At 44.1% G+C, this 27,232-nt stretch overlaps 1 long non-coding RNA gene across 2 annotated transcripts; it reads left to right on the forward strand.

The window, feature by feature from the left end:
- The first annotated feature begins 5,836 nt into the window (after positions 1 to 5,836).
- Positions 5,837 to 7,455, forward strand: LOC135453289 (uncharacterized). Of its 2 annotated transcripts, none has more exons than XR_010441835.1 (2): positions 5,837 to 5,982; positions 7,052 to 7,455. It is a non-coding gene; the product is annotated as an uncharacterized LOC135453289 (long non-coding RNA). The 2 variants fall into 2 exon arrangements; XR_010441834.1 differs by having other exon boundaries at positions 7,088 to 7,455.
- Positions 7,456 to 27,232: the final 19,777 nt, after the last annotated feature.

Consider the following 27,232-nt stretch of genomic DNA (forward strand, 5'->3'; position numbering starts at 1 on the left):
AGCTTGTGGTTATCTGAATAATCCTTAATACCAGCTCCCTCTTCCTGCCTGATTTCTGCTGTGGTTAAGAAGCCTAAAGTAGTAAGATTAAGAAGCCTGAAGTAGTAAGAAATATGCCCTAAAGCAGTCAGCTAAGAATCCAAACTTAATGGGAACATCTGCAAAGGACTGAGAGCTGGAAAATTAGCTTTGCAATATAGGCTGCTGTGTCTCAAGGCACAAAGGGATTGCTCCCAGACAGGAGGCAGCAAGACAGAGCAAAACCATCATATCATATCCTGTGGCATCATTTGTAGGGCAAAACCCCATCCCAGTTTCAGCCAGGGAATTTAGCCCTACCCTGATGTTGCTGTAACATATTCTGTGGAACAGGCTTTGCTTTCCCCATCCCAGCAGACCTATGAAAGACAACAAAGCACCCCAAAACCAGCTGTCTCTACCATATTCCCAGAGGAAAGGGTCTGACTCTGAAATATGAGCCCCAATAGAACCACCCTCCTTTTCCAGAAGGAATAATAGCAAGACATGCCCTCAACCAGGCCAGCACCCTCCCTCCCTAGCTTTCCCTTTTATCACCTGCAGCGGGGCCTGAAAGCTCCCTGAATACAGGGGGGCCATCCCACCAGCCCTTAGCCCTTCCTCTTCTGCTCTTCTCCCACAAAGCCCAAAGTAAAACAGGATGAAGCAAAAGACACCCAAGCAAAATTCCTTGAACTTTTTGGTACAAACCTGCTGGAACAGTAGCATGCCATGGTGAAGTGGGAACTTCTGAAAATGCAGATCACAAGAAAATCCTGTCCTGAAGTTCAGGAGGGCAAGAGTTACTTCAGCAGTTTGAAAAAAAACATTCTTTGCCCAGATGGTGCCTTGAACATAAACTGTCAAAGTCATTACTCAGACTTTATTGTCAGGGTTATGTTTTCTTTATTCGCTTTAATATTCCATATGCTGGTCATATAATATATTTCTTTGTATTCCTCTTCCCTTTCATTCTCTTTGTTTGTTTCATTCATGACTTATCACCTTCTGGTGGCAATTTAATTATCGGATCTATATTATTGGTATCTCCTTTTTTTTAATATAATAAAAGATTTCAGTACAAAACACTGCAAGTAATTCAATTTCCATCAGTGAGGAAGGAAGTTGGGTGTATTCAATGAAAGGGAGGAGAGTAGCTGGCTATAACATTTTTAATAAAAATATAATAGCCCTTTGTACTTTTTAGCATCTTCTATTTGGAGAGCGTTGTGGCTTCATAATCATTAATATTGTTTAACTTTTCCTCTGCACTTTTCATCTATAGCTTTCCCAGCACTTTCTGAAGGTGAATCAGCATTACCTTCCCTTTTATTTCACCCAGGGAAACAATATGAAAGCCAATACAATTCAGCAGGACAGGGTTACTGCAGGGATGAGACCCCAGGCATCCTGGAGCCCCAGACTGAAGCCTTTTCCACTGGGCTGTGCCGTCCCTCAATGCGAAGAGCTGCTCATCCCTTTCCATGAGTGATGAACATCCCTATCTCCTTCTCAGATCTGCTGTTGCCCACAAAAGTCAAGAGTTCATCACTCTTCAGTCTTGGTCTGCTTTAGGGCATTCTGCCCTGTCCAATCCGAACTACCCAGTGTGCTCCTCTGGGCAGGACCTGCATTCTGTGTGTGGGAGAACTTCAGAAGGGTTTGCTACAGCAGGACACAAAAGAGACTCAACCCCAGCAGCCCTACAGAGACTTCCTGAAATGTCTCAGTTTGCTCCTTAATCTCATGGGACAGATTCCTGGTTTGACATTTTGTATGAAAATTCAGTTTCTCTAGAAGCAAAGGATCCCAGATTTGATTGACCAAATCCCCAGTGAGCTGAAGGAGGTGAGTAGGAGTCAATAGTTCTTGTTTAGAACAAGGCTATCAAGTTGCATATTTGGCATAAAAGTAGTTAAATTGTTCTTCAGTTCATGTGGAGCTGAGCTGCAGACCACAGATACTGAGGATGCTGAGGTTTATATGGATGCAAAAGATCATTGGAGAAATCCACAGAAGCGAAATGCCCCAAGGGCTGTTAAGTACAGAGATGCCACCTTGGGCTCAGAACCTCCCAGAACAACCAACAGTGAGGTGCAGTGTTTGGAGGAGGGTAATTCTGTGCCCTCTATCCAGTTCCCTCAGCATCAGCACCAGAGGTGGGATGATGGGCTCACACTGACCTTCTCAGCAAGTGCCAGGCCTGGCAGCCTGGAGGGAAGAGGGTTATTTGGTGGCCCAGATGTACCCTGCTTTGTACCACCTGAGTGACTGGGGGCCTTCAGCTCAGGATGCACCATCTGACTGGAGAAACTCCATGTGCAAGGCAAGATCTACCTTTGGCAGGTGGGTCCCTGTGTCTGTGTTGTGGTGCCCTGACTTTTCCATGGCTGAGACAATCCTCCAGAGAGGGCCTGTGGAACTATCTCCTGAGATGATCAATTTATTTTGTTATGCATTCTTTTCAATTTGTTTTCTTCCTAGTAAAGTTCAAAATTACTCTCTAAGATTTAGTATCTTCAAATAATGAAGATACTAGACTGGCTATTTTGCCACCTCTAACTTCTTCATAAAAAAGGTAGGTTCTTGCTTTTCCTATTCATAAAGACAGCTCTGCCCCTAAGTCTCTAAACACAGCAGTCAGAATGACAGAAGATGTTATTTTCTGATGGGTAAAATGTTTAGAGTAAAAGCTTTCCTTATTTTGCTTCTTCTTTAAGTATCAGTCAGTTTTCTTTTCTCATAGATCAAAGCTTTCATGAGGTATTTTTTTTTTCTGTAGTGTTTCTTAGGTCAGAAAGTATTTAGAACACAATGGAGAAAAAGAAATCAACATTCCTTTCCTTTTGCTTTTTAAATGAAATCACTAAAAATATTTTAAGTTCCAAAATTATCACCCAAACTCAAAACACCCACAAAAATGATGTGGGAAGAAAAAAAAAAGGGAAAAAAGCCAGTAGACATATATTCATGAGACTAGCATGTGTGTGGCAGATTTGTTTATTTATTTATTTATTTAGGTATTTTAATACTAGGGAATTATTGTATCTGCAAGCCAAAACAACAGCACTCCCCAATGCCAACTCCAGCTGTTCATCCCTTGTAAAATTATGAGCTGTTTTCAAGAGCTTGATTGAGTTCTGTGATGGAACTTGAGCGTAGCTGTGCAGATATTGTTGATTGCTGTGGTGCTGTGAAGGCTCCACGAGACAAAGGAGTGCAGTTATTGGCCTGATTGGAAAGAATCCTCCTGGAGTGCACACCAAGGCCATGGCCATGGTCAGCTTACAGAGACGTAGGAGCAGCCACACTTGTGGGGACAGCCTTGGCATGACTTTGGCAGTCCCTGGAGCTGGCTATAGGCTCTCGGGCTGTCTAGAGCCCAACTCTAGGCCTAATCCTAAAACTAAGCCTAAGCCCAGGCCTCACCTTAACCCAGAACATTGATTATGGCTTTTCCTGTTTAGAAGGGTGTAGGAGCAGCCATTTTGGGGCCTTGTCAGGATGGCCTTGGCCTGCCTTTTCCAGCCACAGTGCTCCTGGAGCTGTAGGCCCTTTGTTGTCTAGAGGACAACCATGGGCCTAGGCCTAGGCCTAAACCTAACCCTAACCCCAACCACAACCCCTAAGCTCTATCAGAACCACTCCCCTAACCACTACCCTCTCCCCACCCCTCACCAGATGTTATCCAGCTGGAATGTCCAACCTGATTTAAGGTCCACTCCGAGTCCTTCTGGAGAACACTAGCAAGCAGGCTTTCAAAGGCAGGATGAAACAGTTTCAAACAAACCAGTGCATTAGTGAGAGAGCTCAGTGTCTTCACAACAAGCTCTCCACAAAGCTCCAAAAGGCATCTTGCACTGAAGGCAGCTGCAGCGCTCGTGTCCTGTGGGGAATTCTGCTGAGCTTGAGGAAGGTACAGCACACTGGCAGCTGTCCAAAACACCAGTGGCCTCACTCACTTTAGTCTGTGATGTAGAAGTTTCACTCTGAACATGTTTTGCTCTTAGAAGTCTCCTGGCAGGTATCATGAAAGGAACAATTTTATGTCACCTAATCTGAATTCAAATTTTGTCATTATAATTTTATGTCTGCTGCTCCCCAAAGGAAAGACTCAACTATTTATAGAGGTCTAGAAAAGACCACGGTCAGAACAAGCAGCAGTATCATCAGTCCTGGATAGGTTGTCCAAAGCAACTAACGTTGAGAGAGATATTGCCAGGTTCTGCTGGCTGGAGGCATTAACTCAAGTACTCCACCCTCCACACATGCTTGCCATAAAGAAAGAAGTGCAGATGACATGAATTATGCAGCCACTAACTAACAAGGTATGTGTCATTTCTGGGTTTGTGGTTTTAAATATTTTCATGCCACAGAAATCTCAAACCACTAAGCAGCTCAAGACTTGTAAGACAAAAGCTTTAAAATGTCTGCCAAGGACTCACAATGAAGGACATTAAAACTTAAATAGAAAATTGGAAAAGAAGTGAGATTATTAATTGCTACCTTTTAAGCAAAGCTGTCTGTAGTATTAGGACCTTTTGTGGCTTGACATTTGTAGACTTGGTAAATTAGAGCCATAAAAGAAATTGGCCTCTCTAGACACAGGTAAAATCAGGTGTAATACCAAGGGTTACTAGTTAGTTCACAGTCCTTCAGCATATTGCAGATAAAAATCCCTGAAGCTTGAGCTTCCATCCCCATTTTGGCTGATCAGGAGACATCCCCAGGTGAGGCACAGCTTCCCCAGCTGTCCCAGGGAGCAGGTGATGCTGTGAGTTACCAGGTCAAAGGACTCATGTGGCAAGAAGGAAAATCATAGATTTATCCTCTCTTTTCCTTTCAGATAATTTATATCCATAGGAGTGCAAGGAGCAATCAGCCCCTCTCTCTCTTGCCTGTCAAACCATAAAGAGTCTAATCCAAATCACTGTTAATATTTCATTCGAGTTCAGTAGAATTTGGAGCCAGCCCCAGGCTCAGACTTAGCATGTCTTTTTGGAAGCTCAGTACCTGATTTTTATTAAGATGTGAGAGGCTCCTGTGAAGCAGAAGCCTTAGGATCCCTGTTGAAATGAGACTTGAAGCAGTGAAAGGAAGAAAAACTAGATTGTTTGGGCTGCATCTTGCCCTGTGCCCAGGAAACTCAGCACTGCTCCAGGAAGAGAGGGAAGATATGGAAGTGATGTACTACAGATGTTTTAACATGATATCAGGCAGCCTGCAGCTCCCAGTGCAAGCAGCACACAGGAACTTGCTGTTTGCTGGGATCTCAGGGATAAACTCTGATGTTGTGCCCATCCTTCAGACACTTTGTACTTGTTCTGAACTGTGGTGGTGGAGCATCCTCTGCTCTGCCTTGTCATTTACACTGCACAAGGTGTTGGCACAGGCCCCCAGCCAGGTAATAATTAGCATTGACCCCACGATTCTCAGAAGGCTGATCAGTCACTTTATTGTACTATACTTACTGAGAAACCCATTACCCTCACACAGTCGTGATACAGGTGGATCCAATTAGTCCTGAATCCAAACACCATGACCATTGGCCAATTAGGAAACAACCCTTTGGTAAACAAATCTCCATAACACATTCCACCTGTTCACAACAACTGGTGCAGCAAGTAAAGGTAAGAATTGTTTATAATTCTTTTCTCTGATCTTCACACAGCCTTCTCCAGGTCAATGCCTGGGGAAGTTGTGCCTGTGTGGCCAGAGAGCTGCTGCCACACAAGGCATAAGGGAGTCAGTGCCACGGTATCAGGTGATGGAAGCTGTTTTTACATCCCTTTCTTACACTGTGTGTAACTTGCCTTGACCTAGGGAATAACCTGAAGGGGTTGGAATCAGATAAGAAGACACCTCAGCCACCTCCTACCTTAATTTGCAGCTCCTCACACCATGGGAAGGGACTGGCAAGCCAAATGTGGTGTCAGACACCAGAATTCCTCACACAGTTTGGAGGTAAATGGTGTTTCCTGTTCCTAATGATTGAAACTCTCCCAGTACTCACTGATGCTTGTAGTGGTTCTTCACTGCCATGCAGTTTGTCACCTCTGTGGTTTCCCACTGCTGCTGGGAGGATGTAAAACCCAAGAGGTCTAGGCCAAATGGAAGCACACCTTGCTAAAATGTAGTATTTTTGAGAATGAATAATAACAGCAGATTACAGAGTTCATATGTGTTTCCAAGATTTTATCTTTAATAGCATTTTTTGATACAGCTTGATGTAACTGACTAAAGAAATGTAGCATCCTGAAAATTCAGTCTGGGCTGATTATAACTTTGACCTCTGCACAGGTAGGGTCTGTCCAGAGCTGTTTGGTCTTTTACCATCAGGTAAAAGTTTGCTCAAAGGTGGTGTGAGCTGTTTAGGAGTCTCTAAGGAGTTTTGGTGTGTGAACTCAACAAGGATCCTCCCTAAGCCAGATAATTACTGTATCAGGGTGATCAGAAACAATGATCCTTGTGTCCTTATATAGACCCATAGAAAAGTGCATTAGTATCCTCAGAATAGGCTGGAGAGACACATGAGGAGGCTGGTTAAGCTTTGTGAAGTCACCTTAGTGGGACGCCAAGATGTAACCCTCATGCCAGGATCATTTTAATGCCTGGAGAACCGGGAATTCTGAGAGGCAGAACTCCCATGGGCACTCTTTGGGCTACACAGGTGGATGGCAAAGTGAGGAGCAGAGCCCACTGCTGTCTCTCCTCTGAAAGGATTAACAAAGAGTCTGTCAGTAGGAGCCTGGGAGTGAGAGATCCCCATAATGGCAGAGCAAGTGAATAGCGTGTGTTTAAAGAGCCCATAATCCTATATTTACACAACAGTCCTTAATGGCTCATTCAGAGCCATTGCAAAGAACCAAGTAAATAGTGTGGTTAGAAAGTCTGTTACTTTATATTTACTCACTAGACCGTCTGCTGTGGGAGCTGTGAATGTCATGGAGAGCTAAAAGGAGCATTCTTTTGATTTTCATTTTCTTTTTTTTTTCCCTTTTCTTTTTTTTTTTTTTCTTTTTGCTATGAAAAGCTAACTAATAATGATACTGAAAACCACTTTCAATAGGAACTACACCTTCACTTTGCACCAGTGGAGAACAACCATTAGCACACTTTGTCAAGGAAAGGGATGCATTTATCATCACCTGGAGCCTTTTCATAGACGCTGGATGTGCTCTAAAAGATACACTCTTACTCAACAAGATGTTATTGAACTCAATAGCACTCACCTGTGTGGCGGGAAAAATTCATTCCTGTCGCTGCAAGAACTTCTGGGAAGGCATAAAATGGTCTGGTTTACACATATTTTATACAAATAGTCTCTTCTGGCTTTAAAATATGCTACATGTGAGACTGGACACTAAATTTATTCTCTCAAATGTTTATTCATGTAAACAATCAAATCTTCATTAAAGTCGAAATTATACACACAAATCAGAGTGAAGCAGACAACTGATTAGCATGTGAAATGAAGGTGACATTAAATATTTGGAGATTTGCATAGCAAATAATTATAAATCCAAAGTTAGTGGTGAGTTATGAAATACACTGTTAAGATCTAACAAAGTCCACTTAAATAAGAAAAATTCACAGAGGCAGCCTGGTATCTTAGATCCCTGAAACATTATTCAAGATCTTATCTGAACTTTAATTAACTGATCCTCAGAATTCCCATGAGGCAACAGCAAGCACTGGAAAAGAGCAAATAATTAATAAGTAATCATTTATACAATGAATTTTTTTTTTGTTTGTGATCATCTACAGAGATCATTAAATCTATTTATAATACACAATGACTCACAATTTTGTCAATAATACTTTGCTTGTAAATAGTTTATAATTTGCAGCTAGAAGGAAGGACAGAGGAATCCTGTGTGTTTACTGCTGTTTCCTGACTATTTACAAAACCCATGAGATCAGCAAGGGTGACTGTGAATTCAGAATCAAATATTGAACAAAATGTGTAATTTAAAATTTCTCTTCAGTAAAAATAATAAGACCTACTATCTAAGGAAGAAGGTGCTTTTTCCTAGAGGAAAAAGGTGAGAAGAAATGACAAACTGTAGTTCAGGCAGTCCAGTGTGTGTTCACACACCACTCAGAGTGCCCAGGGTGGGTGACACACAGAGTGGCTGCAGCCATGTGGGAGAAAGGGATAATGCTGAAGCCTTCCTGAACCTCCACCTGTTGGGGAACCTAAAACTTAAAGCCACCACTGCAACATCTATCCCACCTTATTCAAAGAGATCTGATGAAACTTCACTCTGATAAAATCTGCTGTTTCCTTCCTCCAAGCACTTGTGCTACCAAGGTATGAGAAATAAACTGTGCCAGGCAAGTAAAGGGAAATAGATCAATAGAGTATTTGAGAGCCAAAAATATAATGTGGGAAATCCAGTTTAAGCAACAAAATTATTGATGACTGGGGAGAAGGAGGCACAGGCCAGCAATGAGGAGCCAGTAATAACAACCAGTATTTTCCTGTTGAAAGATCCAAAGTTTGTAAGGCTTCATCCACTGCAAGGAGGGCAAGCCTATGCTCCTCTCTGTACCACAAAACCTCAGCAGTATTTCTGCTATTTTCATAGGATATTCTTCACAGACAGCAGACCCTTTTCTACTGCAAAGGTGTGCATTTCTGCCTTGACATTTGCAGCACATTAACACAGCAGAATGGCCGTAAGTACCTACAGAGCCTGTGATATTGGATATTGGATTTGGACAGCACCCCTTTCCTCCTGTTTGCTGCAGCATTCAGCCCTGCCTTTCTCACTCCACATTTGCAGCCCTGTAAGGAATTATTTCAGTCTGGGTGAGGGGTCTTGTCTCAGACACTACCATGGCTATATGTATTTGTGTAAGGATAGCAACACCCATCCCTATGTGCCTTGCCATTCTTAAAAGGCTTTTCTCATGGCAGTAGAGGGAATGAGATTAGAACAGCATTTCTGAAGCATTTTTTTCATTGTATCCTTTTTCTTCTGCTGCTTTGTCTTTTGCCCCTGAGCTGATGTCAAAGGTCTCATCTGTAAGTGCAGCCAAAATGTCTCCATCAGTCCTGACCAGGCTCAGGGGCAAATGGACACCCACATGAGAGGATGTGCATGAGTAAAACCTGGAGTGAATCCTCCAAGCCCAGGGGTCCTGGTGCCTTCATCTCATTTCCCTGGGTTTTTTTTAGTACAGTCAAGATACTGACTCGACCACATCTGGGGTTTTTCACACAGTTTCTTTAGCTAATTAAATGTTTTAAGATGCCACAATGAAAGTTATATAGACACAAGCAATTTTTATGAACTGGTAGCATTAATTTAAACTTGATTCCAGCAGAGCATGCCTTGATGTTTCTGGCTATTAGGCCATCACTAATACAGACTATAGAATAGTTCCTCTCAGTCCATTCAAATCCAAGACATATTTTGATTTGCTGAATAGCTTTAATTCTCCCAAAGCTGATCAAATAATAATAACAACAGTAACAATAACAATAAAGGCAATTCCAGTGTGATTGGCTAATCTGATGGTTTTGCTCCCAGTTTATTTTTAATTTCTGGCAGCAGTGATATTGGAAATTAAAAAGCTCTCTTGACACTCAAGTGACTCAAATCTCAGACCAGATGAAATGAGGTGACTGAAGCAGCTCTGGGCCTTTTATTCTCTCCTATCATTATCACAGCTAATAAGAAGGAACTGTGAGGCTGCCCAGCAGTGAAGGCTGAGGACTTCCTCCCCCCATCCTTTCTTTCCTTTTTGTGCCATCCAAGATAAAGTACTAATTATCAGGACAGCTCAAGCTCATTTGTAGGAGGAAGGGAATTGAATGCTGCTTCAGTGAAAAGACTTAGCTCCTGTGTGCCCTTGGGCAGGAATTGTGGTACTTTGGTGATTTAAGCAATCCAAATTTAAGCACCTTGAAATGACAGGCAGACATCCCAATGGGCTTGCTCCTAGGACCTCTGTCCTAGCTCTTGTTGCAAGGTGCAACAGATAAAAAACCCAATAATTTCACCCAGACCATCATGCAAAAGCTCAGGTCCTTCTCTGGTTTGGACAGCCAAACTGGGAAGCTCTGAAGCATAAGTTTACCCCAGGACACAGGGAGGTGTGGACTGGAAATTCACACATTATTGGATAGCAAATGAATTGTGTGGCAGAGCAATTGGATGGAAGGTCTGGGGATGAATAAGACTTTGGCCTGGTTCTGTCTACAGTGTGATGGCACTGTCACTGCTGCCACAGCACAGGAAGCACAGGATGTGCAGGCTGACTCAGCCTACAGCCCTCTCTTTGGGTGTTTGTCACACCTCTTTTTGAAGCTCCCCAGTGATGACGGGGACTCTGCAGACTGCCTGGCCTTTTCTTCCTTGTCAAAAGTCACCTACACTGTGACATTGTGAGGAATGCCACAAAGAGGACTGTGGTTGTGCAATGGGCTCAGCATCAAGCAAAGATTTCCCCCAAATCATGGCTGCACTCACTCTGGAGCTGCTGAGGGAGGCCACAGTGAGAATATAGGATGAGGGGTTGTGAGAGGGGCCCCAAAAACCCTCCCCAGTGCAAGGAACATCCAACACCCCCTCTGCTTCATGGGTGAAGGTCCTGCTGTGTTCTGCTTGTCCAAGCAGCAGGCTGAGTGAACAGAAGGAGTGTTTGGGCCTCAGGTCTGTCAAATCCAGGAACTAATTATTTTGAAATAAAACACAGAGTTTTCATTGCTGGTATTAAAGTGCTTTATCAGCAGGAATCTGTGTCTGCCATGTTGCAGATAAATGCTGGGAGAGGAGCAGAGCACTGTGCTCACAGGCTGCCCCATCATCTGTTTTGTTAATGGCTCCATCTCTTGCCTGCCTGGAGAGGATGATTCTCACCATGCATCATGAGGATGCTGAACGTGCCTTACAGGCTTTGGTGCCAGAGGAGAGCCATTCCTCCTTCCCACCCCTGCACCAAGTGCCCCAGGAGGGAAAAAATTCAGCTCTGCCGCTTCTGCCCATGAATAGACAAAGCAATGTGTGATTTTGCTGATTGCTCATAACAGCCACCACAGGTGAGGGCAGGAATGGGAGAAGTTGGAAGGGAGATTTTGCAGAACATCTTCCCCATTGGGTTGCTCGGGGCTCCCCAGGACAGTGACACAGTTTTTCTTGTCTTCTAGGCATTTAATTCTTCCTTTTCCATTGGATGTCCCTCAGGATGCTTCACCCCCATTAATCCCACAAGTGTTTTAGAATGGTGGTTTTTCACAGACATCTTTTATGAAAAATCCTTTCCTTAGGATTTTTCCTCCTGAGAAGCTGAGAGGCCTCAGGAACAAAATGTAAACAATGGTTATCTGCTGCTGTGGAATGCAACAGGTGCATCTGTGATTGGTCTCATAGAGCTGTTTCTAATTAATGGCCAATCACAGTCAGCTGGCTTGGGCAGAGAGCCAAGACACAAGCCTTTGTTATCATTCTTTCCTATTCTATTCTTAGCTAGCCTTCTGATGAAATCCTTTCTTCTATTCCCTTAGAATAGTTTTAATATAATATATATATCATAAAATAATAAATCAAGCCTTCTGAAACATGGAGTCAGATCCTTGTCTCTTCCCTCATCCTCAGACCCCTGTGAACACCATCACAGTGGTTCACACTGGCAGACATTTTCTGTCTTGTACCCAAAGCAAAACCAAAGCAGGATTTGAGGAGTGTTTCCTTTGCCTGGGCTGTCTGGGAGCCCTCTCGTGTCTGAGGGGTTGGAAATCCCAGGGGTGGCTTGCTGACTGTGACAATGGCTCCCATGTCTGCCAGAGGACAAGGTGGTAAATAAATTTCAGGCTAATGAAGGTGGGTGTTAAATATTTGCTGTACTTGAGCAGGAGGGCCTTTGTCACTAATTAGCAGGAGATGTTAAAGGAGATGGGATGTATTTAAACCTCATTGTTTGCCATTAAAGCACAGATTCTTTTACTTCTTTTCTGGGCTAAGCAGCTAATACGTTTCAAACAATAGCAGAAGGGCTTGGTGAATTAATCACTGTCCTTGGAAATAAAAAATGATTTAATTTAATGCAGGCAAATGCCAGGCAAGACATAGAAGCAAGTGGTCACTGGCTTGTGAGCCAGATCAGGGTCTGGTATCTGGTCTCTGAATCCAAACAGGCTCTTCAGACTCAGCTCTGACCTGAGGGAGAGCAGAGGCTGGGGGATGTGCCAGGCAGGGGTGTCCTGAGCATCTTCACCTATGCCTTTCTGGAAGCTTAAAGTCTTTTTAACACCTGCCATCCAACCTCAGGGCCCAGCACTGGGGAAAACATCAGGTTCTTCAGGCTTAAAGAAAAGCTTGGTGGCTGCAGAGGCTTCTCTACCCATTTCTCACCAGCTCAATCCTTCCAATACACGTGATTTGTGTGGCCCTTGGCAGCTGAGTAGATGGGTGAGCAGACAATACTAACTATGCCATTAACTCCAGCTCAGTAACTAGAAGGATTCCTTGGCCCTTTCCCTGCTGCTAAAAGTACAGCACAGAAAGGCATAAAACCCTGCAGGGGAATTCTTGCCAGCTCCAATGCCTGTGGTGCCATCCAGCCTGGCACCCAGAGCAGCCCAGGGCACCCATGTGCATCAATCCCCATCTGCAGGTGCCTTGTGGCTGAGACTGAGCCTGGCCCAGGGAGTGGGGAGGCTCTGGGGATGCAGGCAGGCTGTCAGCCTTCACTGCTCCACAGTCCTCTCCTCATTGTGCACTAACACCCTTATTCACCCTGGGTGAATCAGATTAATTACTGCAACAAGAAATTTCCCCTAGCAAGTCATTTTCCTGTTCAGTGCACTTTGTAAATATGAGCTGCCTCTTCCAAAATCTTCCTGTGAATCAACAGAAAATCCTGGTTTTCCAAAAAGGAAAGTGAGGCATAGGAAAAAGTAAATGACATGCCCAGAGCACAGGGAAGTTTGTATAAATGAAACAAGAACAATCTTATCAACACTTTTATGGGAATTTGAAGATTATAATTACAGCAGGTGATGGGGCTTATTTTCTCAATGCAGTGTGTGAAAAAACAATTTTAAAACATTCCCTACCTCAAGTGTTTTCTGGCAGAGGAGGGAAGCCCTGAAAAGTACATCTAACTGTCTGCATAACAAACCTGTTTTTCTCAGTTATGTCTTGCAGATCCATTATAAATAGTCCATGAACTCCCTTAGATCCCTGCTGCAGAGATTAGGAAAAACTGTAGATAGAACATTTACATTATAGTGAAAAAGAAGATGTTAAATTATTGGTTTTAATCCAATGCAGAACCGGAAAACATCTGATTTCCTAGCTGTCCACCAAGCAGAATGCCCAGCCAATTTTTTTTTAATCTAAATTTTATATTACAATATTAAGAGGAAACATTGTGCCAAAAAAATAAAGACATATTTCTATTAGTGCTAAGCAGCAACTACTCCTGGGATTTTACTGATGGGATGCAAAAAAGAATGGCAGAGTATTTCCAGCAGCACATCTGTGGAAACAGGGTCTATTGGCATAGGTTATTATTCTAGTTTTTCTTTATGCCTTTCTGTATGGGAATATAGAAGGCATGCAGCTAAGAAATTTACAGAAAAAAATAGAAATAAAAATTTCCACATGTGTCGCAAGGACCAAAAATTTCAAAACTTAAGAATTTACCAAACAAATTTTTTCTTTCACCACAGTTCGGATTTTGTGGGGAAGAAGATGCTGAAATTTCAAGAAAACCAAGAAATTTTGGTTTTGACTGACCAGTGTTTTTCAATAGGAAACAATATTGGCATAGTGTTTCTAAGCAGCTCCAATCCCAAATCAACATTTGCAGCACATAGTGACAGGCAGCCTACAATGGCTGAAATAAAGACATCCATTTTCTGGAAGTTTAACTACATAAAGGTTGGGGAAAGCATCACAAAGCCTGGTATGACCTCATTTGCCTAAGAGAAGCACAGATGGGTTAAAAGAAGGCACCAGGTCAGGGATTCAGGAGGGTCAGCTAAGCAGTGCCAGCATTCCCACCAGGTTTTGATGGTCCACCAGAATCAAACTGTGGAAAACAGATGGTGTGAAGGTCAAGGCAGTCAGGATCAGCAGGACCAGGGTCAGCAGGACCAGGACCAGCAGGACTAACCCACCTCCTTGCAGGCAGCCTTACCCCAGGACAAGGCTGCCCTGCCCCAGGGCTGATTCCCAGTGTCCCAGCCACAGCAGGTATCAGGGCTATGAGTGCTCACAGGGGATTCACCTGAGAAGGAATGGGGTGTGGTGAAGAGGCAGTCCAGCACTCACACCTGTCAGGTGGGGTAAAAATCCTAGGCTGTAATCCCCAGTGGGTGGCAAGAGTGTAACTGGGGCATAGACTGAGTTGCTAAAGATACCTGGTCTGTGTATTGCAAAAGCAAGGAAGGATTGGGAGAAACACATCTCCCCAGTTTCATGTTCTCATAGAATAATTTAGATTGGAAAAGACCATTTAAGGTCATTGAGTCCAACCATTAACCCAGCACTGCCCAGTCCAACACTTGCCCATGTCCCTTGGTGCCACATCTTCACAGCTTTTCAATCCCCCCAGAGATGGTGACTCCACCACTTCCCTAGCAGGCTTTTCCAATGTTTGACAACATTTTTTCCTAATATCCAATGTAAACTTCTCCTCTCATCACTATTTATTTCTCCTTTCCAAGGACCTTGATCTTGCCTCTTATTCCTAAGATAAACACAGGAAATTTTATATCAGGCTTGTGCCTGCTGTCTTGCCTGGATTTAGGAGACATTGCTGTGCTCTTCACCCCTGGGAGCCCTCCATTTGCAGGAGGGCTGGGAGAACTCCTTTCCCAAGGCAGTGCTGAAATGAGGATCTTTTGGATGAACCACAAAGCAGCTTATTCCAGATGAGCCAGGAGGAGCTGAGTGGAAGTGTGTCCCAGCTGGAAGTCTCTCTTAGCAGCTATTACAACAGCAGGGTTATCTCTGCTGCTGAAAGGAGATGTTACTGTGAGCTATGACAAACTCATTGAGTTTTGCAACAACACAAGCAAACTGAAGGCAATGAATTTAGAAAGGATGCTTGGGGAATGCTAAGCCAGTTCCTTCCTCTGCCTTTGGCTTTGCACCACTCATTAAGCCTTGCTCCAAGGCATGAAGGAAGAGTTGGGATTGAGCACACATGCATACACAAGCACATCTTTTATCTTTGCTCACAAGGATATGGCCATGGGGAGGTGCTTTATTTTAGTGAAGAATACAGAATACTGAGTTGATTGGAATTGAAAGATGGTGCAAGAAGCTCCACTAGCATTTTCCTGAATTCATCAGAGAGCAATATCAACAGGCATGTGAAATCCTCACCATTTCAACCCACTAATGAGAAAACACACATGTGGCCAAAGGAGTGATTGCAGCTCAAGTTTCTTGGCTTTGAATCTGCCTTTCAAGCTATGTGAAGAAAGAGTTGTGGCTAGCAGAAATGCTACAGCTACTTCACCAACACTCTCCCAGACCTCCTAGCCAGACTCAAGCCCTTTACTTGACAAATATCACTAAAGTGGTGTCACCACTGGTTTAGGGCAGTTAAAGAGTAAGTTTATGCTCAGAGACTTCAGAGGAGACCTGGCAAGGGCACTGTCAGGCCCAAGAGCTATTCAGGTGCCTACACACAGAAATCATGGACAACACATGAGGGGTCAGAGATGCCTGGAAGTGGTGGGCGGAAGTGATATTGGGAGCTCTTGGCAAGGTGGGATGCCTGAAGGTCTCTGAAATGCCACTGTGTTTCACAAACTACATTGCTCACCAGATAAACACGCTGTGGGGAGCTCTATGCCCTCAGCAGGCAGTGCTCTGGGCTGCTGGAAAGCCCCAGCAAGGACATGCTTTGCTCCTGACACATCCCCTTCAACAGCACTCCTAAGAGGACAAGGCAGGCCAAAGTCTAGCCTGCAGCTGGTGCCATCCAGAAAAAAAACCAAAAACATTTTAATAGAAAAGCAAATCCACAATGGCAAGGTGAGCAGTAGGAGCTGGAGAACCAACAGAGCATCTCCATTGCTGTAAATCTTGCAATAGCTGCAACTGCCCCAGAAATTTATTTTGTTCTTTTCACGATGACTTTTTCAGAGGAAAATTGAGGACCTTATTGTTATTTATTATGATCACAGCTAGTTCTTCAGAGATTTCCTTAATTAGCATCATTAGACACACAGCTTAATCTTAAAATCCTAGGCTTGTCAGCATAGCAAATTAAAACTTCAGTTTTTTTATTCCCTTCTATATGCCAGGTTGGAGAGTGTGTGAAGGAAAACTGGGGGTCTCCTGACAGTTTCTGGGAGTGTGGGAATCTGTCTTTAATCTTTGATGGCTGGAGCAGGGTATGCAGAGTGGGTGAGTTAGAGGAGTCAGTTCTGTGGCAGAGAGGGAAATCAAGGGTCACTGCATTCAAAAGCAGACCTACCCTTTTTCACACCAGATGAGCTGAGCATACAGCTTGCTGGCTCCCCCCCCCCACCCCAGCAAGAGATTTCTCAAACCCTTCAGGAATAATGGGGGAAAAAACCTGCTGCAGCTAATGAACACTGAATCCTAGCAGAAAGAAACCCTACAGAAGTATCTGTGACATCCACATTAATAGCAAAGGAGTTAGTTGTGATTGATGCTATTCCAGTGAACACTAAAGGAATTAATAATGATTAGGGCCATTATTTTAAAGCATTACCCCCCAAAACACCCAAAGGAAAAACAATTAGATGTCTTCAGTGGTTATCTTTCACAGTATACTTACTGCAGTGATCAGACACGATATTATGCCTATTAATCAGCAAAATGATGGAAAAGGATGTAACTCGTGTATATCCATGAGACAGTGCTTAGCAGCACATACCTTATTTGCTAGTCTGATTATGAATCTGCTGCTGGCACAGAGAAATACATTTTATCTTTTCATACCAGTAGAAGGTGCCTCATGAGCTTGGAAACAGGTGGAGGAGTTGTTCATTAAAATGAAGAAAACAAATAAAACCAGCCACTCTTAGGGATTTTGCATGCATAGACCATATGACCCTGCTTACCTCCACTGGGTCTGAGGGAGGGTGCTCCAAGCCCTGTGAGATCAGTTTTTTATCAGCAGTGAAAAGTTGTGATGGGCTTTATCACTATATTGCAGGTGAGGAAACTGAGGCTCTGAGATATCATGAGATTTTCCTGAGGTCACACAGTAATCAGTACAGAGCCAGAGGGAAATCCTGATTTTTGGCACTCTGCATTAAGCACTGAGTTAATAATCTCTCTTTTGTCCGTCTGTGGTGCGTTGATTCACTTCTATCATCAATGGGTCATGACCCAACATCATTGTTCATCTGTGTCACGGTCCTGCAATGCAAAGCGAGCTTTTAGTAATTCATCTGAGCCTAATGGGTGGGTTGAGACACAAATGCCGGCAGGGAGAGGGCTATGGGGTGCAACGCCTGTCCACCCCTGCAGGATGAGAGCACTGAGAGCAGGCCAGCCCCAGCTGCAGTGGAAGGCAGGCGGTGCCTTCTCATGCCCAGCAGCACCAGCAGGTGCAGGATCATGCCCAGTTCAAGCCTGGCTGAAATTAATGGTTTATATAGTTTATATTCCTTCTGCAGGTTGACCAGGGCAGGTTGGGAGGAAAGATGGTGGAAAAGTTCATGATGTGATGTATCTGCTCGTGATGTGATGTATCTGCATTTTCTCAGGCAGGGGCAGATGGGATTCCACTGTATCTAAAGCCACAACATGCCAAGAAGCTGAATAATCACACCAGCATCTCTATTCTCTTCCAGGGGCCAGTTATGTTCACTGTACCCCTATCATAGCTGAAGAGAGGAGAGCTTGAACACAAGTCAATGACAAAACAACATCAACCCTTGGGATCATTTTCTTTTCCAAGTTAAATTTCAGCTGTTATTAAACTCTTTCAGACCACATAGACTTGGCTTCCATTTTCCTTTTGAAAAGTGATCTGAATTTTCCAGCCAATTCTCTGTACCCCTCAGTCCCAACTTTGATGATTAACGTCCCCAAACGGGGCTGAGAATTCAAATAGGAGCCTGTAATAAAATTCCTCATTGATTCCCATGATACAGGATCAGAAGCACAATGATGAAGCAATCCTAATTTTGCAGCCAGAGCCAAATGCCAATTAGATCCTCAGCGGGTGTAAACTGAGCTGGCATTGTTCTCCCTGGAAGAGATAAAGCTGATTTACACCCGGATGAAGATCTGCCTTGCCAGCCCTTCCTGTCCTGTGTAACACTGAGCTCCCACAGTGGCCCAGTGGCCCAGAGGGAAGTGAGCAAAAGTGTATTTCCATGACAATGGATGTCCATGTAAGTGGGAAATATTCCACTTTCTGTATGCCTATCAATGGGAGTAAGCACAGGCCTTGTTTTAGAGGTCATTTTGAAGCACTAAAATTCAGCCATGGAAATAATCTGTCCATACCTTCCTTTATTTCCAGCCTGGCACCCCCCCTTCCCTGGAGCTCTTTGGGAGAGGGACCAAGTCAGGCTCCCACACCCTTTTTCCTTGGGGAGCATTCTGCTGGCTCATGGCTGCAGCTCTGGTTCTGCCCAGCTCCCAGAGCATCCCAGCACAGCCCTGCAGTGCAGGACATCCCCCCCACCTTTCCCAGCTGCTCATCAGCTGTCACTTAGCCCTTCCTTTCCATATCTGGGCTTAGCATTGCTTTCAGAGACAAAATCCTTGTGATTCCACTACCACAGGAATCAAAGCGAGCTAGAGAAATAAAATCTTAAAATCTGTGTTCAGAAAAGGAGCTGTGGCTGCATCAGGCTGTGCAGAGCCACCCACCCATCTCGAGCATCCTCACTGAGCTCCTGGGAGCCTGGATGTGGAGTGCTGCTCCTAGAGGGGTTATCCTCCACCCAAAGAGGAACCACCCACCTTAAAAATGGCAGTAGCAAAAGAGAATATATTCAGGGAATTAATTGTATGGGAAATTATCCAGGCTATTAAAAGCCACACGAACAGGCTGAATATCATGCATTTTAAGCATACACAGAAAAACATCATTTTGAAGGGGATTATTGTTGAAACAGGCAATAGGGGTTCTAGCAGATAAGCTTCCTGCTCCTGTCTTCTCTTATTGTCTGGAGTACATTATCTCCACCATAATATTCTCAGCTCTCTCCAGGAGTATTGTCAGAGTGAAATGCTATTTTAAAAGTATATGTTTATGTTTCAATAGACTTTATAATAGCAAACACATCCACCCAAGACACAGTAAGTGAGAAGGAAAAAAAGAGAAGGAAAATCAAGAAAAAGAGGTGGCAGCTTTCCTGGCATGGAGTATAGGAGGAATAAATGCTACCAGCTGAAGGTGCTCTGGGTTTTTTCCTCCCTGTTGAATGCAGGCATCCAGGGGAGGATCAGCTAATGTGCATTTGTCCATGGGACAAGCAGCCAGCAGCACAAAACCATTGGACAAGGACAGGTCTGCACAGGACCTCAGCCCCTCTGTGGGGCTCCCCTTCAGCAGTCACTTAATTGCATTTTCAAGCTTTGGTTTAAAAGGTGAAAATCCAGGCCAGGCTGGATGGAGCTCTGAGCAACCTGGTCTAGAGGAAGGTGTCCCTGCCATGAGCAGGAGGCTGGAACTGGGTAATCTGTAAGGTTCCTTCCAACCCGGGCTGATCTAGGATTCAGTGAAAACAGTCCAATGCAAGGCTGAGCTACCACAGCCTCCCACCAATCTGCTCTGAATTAGGGAAAAGCTCGAGTGACCCCAATCCTGCATCTTGTGTTTGCCCAGAGGCCTGGAGCCATCCTGTTGGGATGCCCTGTGCATGTCTGTGCACACATGGGGGTGGACCTGGCTGGGCTGTGGGATTTGTACATGGCAGGAGGTAGAAGCTACCCCGAGTCTGTAATTCACTTTTGAAGCTGTCAGACATCATTACAATGTATTTCTGAAAGATATACTGTACAGAGTGAATTTCTAACAAGCTTCCATGTGATTTTAATCTCTCGAGTGAGAGGAACCTGATAAAGATATAGATCCATTCTCACATCTTGGCATAAAATCATATCTTATTGGTTTAGATCACTCTGTGTTTTATTTTTTTATAGTACTAGTGTTTTCTAGTTGCAGCAGAAAATACAAACACTCAAGAGATCTCATTTTTCTGCTAAATGGATTTTCATTCCACATGAGTTATCACTCTCTAGATATAAACATACACACACAGATATACCATGTACACCCCCTCACATTAAATGCCAAAGACACCATTAAATGTAATGTTAAAATAAAAAATCCCCAGGCTGGCGCTCAAAAATCCCCTCTTTTAAACATTCACAATTTAAAGATACTTAAATAGACATTCTTCAAACTTGAGTCAATTTTAGCCTCTGTAGCATAGCCCATAAAACAAGCTGAGAGTAGTAATTTTGGGGGGGAGCTATTCTGGGAGCAGTGCATGGGGAACATCTCCATTGTTGTATGGGGGGTGAATGTGGTCTCCACTCATCCTCACCTACCTTAAATAGGTCAACTGAACCACACCAACCCCCCAGTTACCATAATAAAATATTACAGAGAGGAGCTAAATTTGAAAAGTGAGAATCACTTGCTTCCTCCCTCAGAAAAGGGAGAAACTACAAAGGACAGTCTGAATACTGAATTTATGGCAAGCTTTTTCTTACAGACTCAGAGCCAAAAATCTGCTGTCAGTTACATTAGTATAAATCTGGAGCAGCTCCACTATCATCATTAGAGTTACAGGCCAATTACGTAATGAAAAGAAGTATTTTGGGCTTGCCAAAAATCTTAAATGTAGGTCCTGCTTCAGGCCATGCTGAAAGCCCAGATTAGTGGCCTGAATTTCAGTGCACCCTTCCCCAGCATGTCATGTCACCTACCAGTTATTATTATGCCTATCAACAGTTGTATGTATAAATTTATATTGTTATCAAGCATGATTTGACCTCTAATTCTGGGAATAAAAAGAAAGTCCACCCATTGACTTTCCATGTCTTTGATGTTAAACTCTGCAGACAAAATACTATTCAGGAGATCCTGATAGATGGCTGGATAAAATATCCAGGGAGATCTTAATGCATTCATTTGCCCTTCCTTCAAGACATGGCTGTCAAAGGAGATTGTATCACCAACAGTGCTGGAGAGATTCAGCTTGACCTGGGATGTTTTAGGTGTCACAGTCCAGAGGAAGATTTTCTCTGACTTTGGCAAGGTACATTGTGCTGCTGACCTCTTGCTTCTCACACTTCCCCATGGCAACCCAAGGAGAACTTTGGGGTATCAGTCACTGCTCAATTTACTGGGCAGTGGCACTTTCTGGTTTAGCTAACACAGCCAATATTGGACTGAAAACGCATTTCCCTTTAAAAGCCTTACCTCCTCTTACCAGCTCTTCCTCTTTCCCCATCTTACAGTACCAAAGCTGGTGAACTTCCATAAAAATAGAGGGGCAAAAAAGGTAATTTTGCCGAACTGGAATTTGCCCAGAAAAATATCCTCCAACCATTTCTGCCAAACCCTGAGCCCCTGCAGAGCATCCCCACAGGCACACACATGCTCACACATGCATGCAGTGGACACAGATGGGTAGATACCCGTGCAAGAGTCACAAAAAGCTGGTATTAATCTCCAGCCGTGGCTGCAGAGCAGGAACACTGATCAATTCCTATTCACAGCATTGTTGAAAGGTAGAGTTCACAGAGTGCCTGGTGTGATCTCTTCCCCCATTTCCTGAAGATGCAGAGTATGTAGAAATGTGAAGGGAAAAAAGGCAGGTTATTCCCGGTGGTGTAATTGGCCGGCAGTGCCTGGATGGGAGCCAGAAGATCAGAGGAAGAGAGGAGAGCACTGAGTAATGAACCACATGCTTTTAATTTCACTTAAGAACTCAAAGCAGGAAAACCTGAGCTGTATCCATGGGGATTGCTATCAATAGTCAAGCAGATAACAAAGAACTGCTGCTCAGGATAGAAAACTGCCTGGGCCCATTAGTTTATTGCCCGGCCTTTCTTTGGGAATTTGCCCTTTCTTTTCTGAGTTTTTGGCTCCAGCTCTGAATCCTGCTAACACTAGGGAGCAGCAGCTTCCTTTGAAAACATCCTGGCTGCACGATGGGGCTGGTGCTGTCAACTTTTGCCGTGTGCCAGCCCTTAAAATAAAGAGAGAGAAGTGGGGGAAAGGGAGGGGGGGGTGGCTGTTGGGAAAGCGTTCTTGATGATAATTTGATTGCATGCATTAATGATCAAAGTGTTGCAGACTAATTACCAACACTTACCTCTCAAATATTAAGTTATCATTTATTCCCTACCACCACCCCAGCTTCAGCTCTGCATCTACCCCCCTACATTCAGGGCAGTCTGCTGCTCAGTGACACCTCACAGTGTCAGTGCCCTGAGACCCGACAGCCTCACAAGCTCCAGCCTGGATGTTCAGGGAGCATCCCCTCCCCAGCACCACCACCACGTGTTCCCTTTGGAGTATACTATCTCATTCCAGGGGAACCAGGTCAGCCTGGAAGAGGGAAGCAGAGCACATTTTGCCATGTTCTAGAGGGGTTCTCGGAAAATCAGCCACCTCCTCTTCATCTCTTATCCGAAGACTGCTCCCTCCACATATGTACCTCAGTGCAAGGTGCCTGCTCTGGATTGGTCCAACTGGGTACCTGCCAAGCCAGAAATGCAAATAATGACAGTCCCAAACAATGTGCTTTTCCATGCTGCTTCCAGCATCCGTTTTAACTAGACAAATGCCAGCCTGCTGCCATCTGGTAACAAGAGGTACTAAAAGCCTCAGTGAGGAGCAGAGAGAATCTGGGGGATATTACCAGTGGCAAATAGGTTGCAGAGGAGGAGATTTCTTTTTAACCTGGGCTATTCATACTCAAAAATGAGCACAAAGGACTCTAGTAGTGATGGGGACTGAGGAAATACTCATTTAAGTGTCCCCTCTGTCTCTATCCACTGTGACAGCAGGAAAAGCATCCTTGCTTCTTTCAGTGCCTCCTTTTTCTGGGGGAAGAGCAGGCAGGAGCAAATGCTGGGTTGGATTTTATGTTATGTTTTTAATTAGGTTATCTTTAATTGACTAACACCTTCCCATGAGACATCTTGCTCTGCTCAGAGACAAAATATCACGGAATTGGCCCATTTTCCATGAGCACTGTGGTATTTCCTCTATTCACACAGCTAAATAGCCTCCATGCAGATTTGGCTACCTCCTTGCAACTACTAGAAATAACCAAAATACAAGGACTAGATTCAGAACCTGTGGCAACCAGCTCAACCAGAGTGCAGTCAGAAGAGTTTCATCTCTTCTGCATGCTGCTAAGGAGCACTCTTAATGCTTGCAAGGGGCTTTTCCTGGGCATCTTTGGGTTTTACACCCCATTCCTTTCACAGGATGAAACTGTGGTTACTGCTAAATAAAACCTTCAGAGCTGCTCATTCTGATGTGGTGCTTGAGATACAAATGGGTGCACAGGAGCTGCCAGCTCCTTCATCTGGAGCCTGGCTGTGTCTGGGGAGGTTCCCAGGCAGGCAGGTCAATGCCCCACATGGCAGTGACGTTTTTGGCAGCAGCAGCAGTGGCCAAAAGCTCCGAGAGCAGGGCAAGGCTTTGCTGGAGCACACACACAGCAGATGAGATGTCACTCTGTTTACTCACACGTACTGTGCACAAACTGCCCATTATTGGCACTGCAGAGTTCCTGGCTGCAGGAGGCACAGCAGCATCTTTCACAGGGCTGTAATGAAAGTGGGTCAGACGTTTTCCCTTCCCGGGGCAATCCTTTAGCATAAGCAGGGATTTAAGTGTGCACAATTCCCATTATCTGTGATTGTTATACTCTTTCTCACAAAGAAAGGGCTTGGTAATTCAACCAGATCTGTCAAATGCACACACAGTGATGAAAATGGCCTGTTAGATGATAGGGGGTTGCCCTTTCAGTGCTGAGGAAGGGCATAGCCCTCCTGGGAGAGAACGATTCTAATCCTGAACCGATAAACTGTGCTTGATCTTAGAGAAACGTTTGCAGAGGAGGCTTTCCTTGCAGCTCTGGTGCTCATTTTGCCACAGGGTAGAGCCCTGGGTCTCCTCTACAGCCAAGAGGGTGGGTTCAGGCATGATCTAGCTGTTCCTGAGCCTCACAGCAGAGCCAAGGGTGAGCAAGGCCAGCCAAAATCAGACCCTCCACCCATGGAGAAGTTGTCAGTGTGGTGCACCTGCCATGCAGGGCAGAGGGGCAGGTCCAGTGCATGCAGGCAGGACCTGCACAACAAGGGAATATCTGAACCCTGTCAACTGGCATTAGACCTTCAGACATTCTGACACTGGTATAATGTGATCCAAAGCAAAGCGGGGATAACTCCAGTAGCAAAATGTCTCTTTAAGCCCCTGAAAAGCTGAGCTCCAAGCCATTTTAAAGATACATGAAAGGTCCATCTGAGTGGCCAGTATGAGATCAATCCCCCATCTCAGGCATTAACATTTGGTGTCAGCTTTGCTCTCACTACCAACTTAAGAATAAAAAGTGGAAAATGGGAATAGAACAGACCATGTTGTAAAAAGTCCTATCTCTATAATAGTCTTAAAAATTACTTCTGTTGCTCTCCTTGAAAGAGAGTGTTTCAAAAGCTTTTGTTGAGCTGACCTTGCTTCATTATTCTCTTCCTCTTTGGAGGATGTAAGGGCAGTAGAGAAAAAGAGAAATTAATAGGATGAAAACACAGAAGATGAAGAGAAATCCTGTATTGCACAGGAACAGAAGACAAGACGAAGAAACAAAATTTTAAAAAATCATCATCATCATCATTCAGGTAAGTATGGGTGAGAATGTTGCTTTCCTTTGGGTCTGAAGGCAAATTTTGGGTCTGTTCTCACAGGGCATTGCAAATAGCTTCTGATTTCTTACCCTACTCACTTCCCAGGAATTCACTGGTTGTGTTCCTCAGGTAGCAAGGCTGTCTGGCAGCCCTTGGAAATAAAACCTCTTCCAAAGATTCAGAGACAGACCTAAAGGGAAAAGTCCTCTTTTTCTCCCATTTTGCTGCTTCTTTTAGAACAGCTGAGGAAATTATACAAATTGACTCTCAGGTGCCACATACTAATGAGCATTTGAGAGCTTCCATGTTTCTGGGTGACAAGATGGAAGCAAACCAGCACACAAACTAAAAAAAGCAACATGAAGCAGTCCCTCTCCACAAGAGACTAAAGCACAGCAGCAGTAAGGAAGGCAGCTTTCTAGTGGTGACCTCCAATGGATCCAATATTTTTTCCACTTCCACGGGTCTCTGCTCAGCACTCAGAATGATGATCTTTCTAAATGCCAGCTCATCCAACTCTACCCTGATCGGAGGAGAATTCAGTCTGGCTCTTGCCTCCTCACTGGCAATAACGATTCTTCAAATGGAAATTAGCCGACAGATTTGATGATGATGCACGAGCCAGAAGAGAACACAGCTCACTCTGCCATGGCTCTGCAATCTCCTCAGGGAAAACAGGAGTAAAAATCCATTTGTGTTTGCAAACAAGATATGTCTTGAATGTTCACGGGGGACCTCTTGAGCAAGGAGGTGCCAATTTTACTGTCGTCTTTTCTAGACATCACATAAAACCAGCAGCCCAAGTGCATGAGGTATTTTCTTCTCCAATAAAGACCTTTTGCCCTTGTGTCCTATACTGAAAGTGTTTCAATTCCTAGAGGAATTTTTGTCCTTCCTAATGTGATTACTGATCTGGGGATCTCTCATGCAGAGAAAGGGAGTCCACAGTCTGTGTATTTTCCTTCTCTTTCCTTCAAGGCTGCAGAGAAGCGCAGCTGTTTGTTAGTGCACACCTGCAGCTACTGGGTCTCCATCAAATCTGGTGGGACCACGTTTAAGTCCAAAGAGTTTTCTCAAAAAGACAGGAAGGCTCAGGCTTCTGAAAACCTCAGCTTCCAGTGCAGCCAGTGGAATTCAGGGCTTAGGCTGCTTCAAGAAGGTACTCCCAGATACTTGGATTAAAGTTACCCCCTCTTGTGAACACCTCCATTGCAAATTTTACACAGAAATTACTCAGAAACTGGGTTGTACTGATAACCTGAAGAGTTTCTGACACTGTATTGTCATTTTCCCATGCCACAAGCTTGAGTTTCTGAAAATGTACCTCGTGGCTAGGACGGACTTACAAGATTAGAGGCAGAAAGCTATTAGCACTCTCAATTTCTAATTAAGAAGTAAAAATCTATAGCAAATTAGCCATCTAAATAGAAGATAGCACCATAAATACCTTTGTAGAGCTTGGGCTAAATCCTTTTGCTCCTACCATAAATGATTGTTACCCTACGCTCCACGTTTATCTCGTCAAGTGGGTCAAATGTGAAAAAGCTTCATCAAATTTAAACAGTGAGTATAATTTCACAGAGGAAAATTAATGAGAAGTCTGATTTAAGACCATAGACACTAACTGAGAGGAAAATTTAGCCTGAATATCTGAAAGCAGTATGTAACAATTCTGTGAGACTGGAGATGTTTCTCCACAGAAAGCAGGAGAAAGGAAATTCAAACCTAGGCTGGAGAAAACATCATGGCATTGAGGGAGAAGTCTGTGGTGAGAGAGGAGGACAGAATGAGTAAATAAAGCTTTTTGCCCTGAATTTTTGTCCTCAGTGAAGGGACAAAGCCTCCCCGAGTTTACAGTGACAAAGGGAATGTTGCTGCAATCTCTTTTCATTTAAATTAGCAGGTCATCCTGGGAGATGTGGGGAGGAGGAGGAGGGAGAGGAGGGGGCCTGCTTCAAATGACTAAAAGAAAAACAAGGACATCTCAAAGGATGAAGCGAATTGCTCAGAAAATGGAGTTCACTTACAGATGCCAGCTTAGCATAAAAAGGCACTGAAATGCAAAAGCCCCTGAACAAAATGCAGTGACTACAGCAAGTTGGAGACGTGGTCACAGGGAGTTTGTATCCAGGTGCTGGCTCAGTAATTGGGTCAATGTCTGCAGATTCATGAGTGCAGGTGTCCCACAGGGAAGCAACAGAGCATGCTCGTAACCTACCCTGGATCTCCTGAATCCATCATCCATCCCCAGATAGCCTAATTCATTTAGAACCAAAAAAAAAAAAAAATCATTTGTTTCTAAACCCCAAATGAGGCAACAAATTTGACAGTGAAAGAGAGAGAGAGTGGCTGGCTGTATGTCCTTGATAGGCTCT

Source organism: Zonotrichia leucophrys, chromosome 12 (assembly GCF_028769735.1).
Source record: "Zonotrichia leucophrys gambelii isolate GWCS_2022_RI chromosome 12, RI_Zleu_2.0, whole genome shotgun sequence".
Taxonomy (NCBI): domain Eukaryota; kingdom Metazoa; phylum Chordata; class Aves; order Passeriformes; family Passerellidae; genus Zonotrichia; species Zonotrichia leucophrys.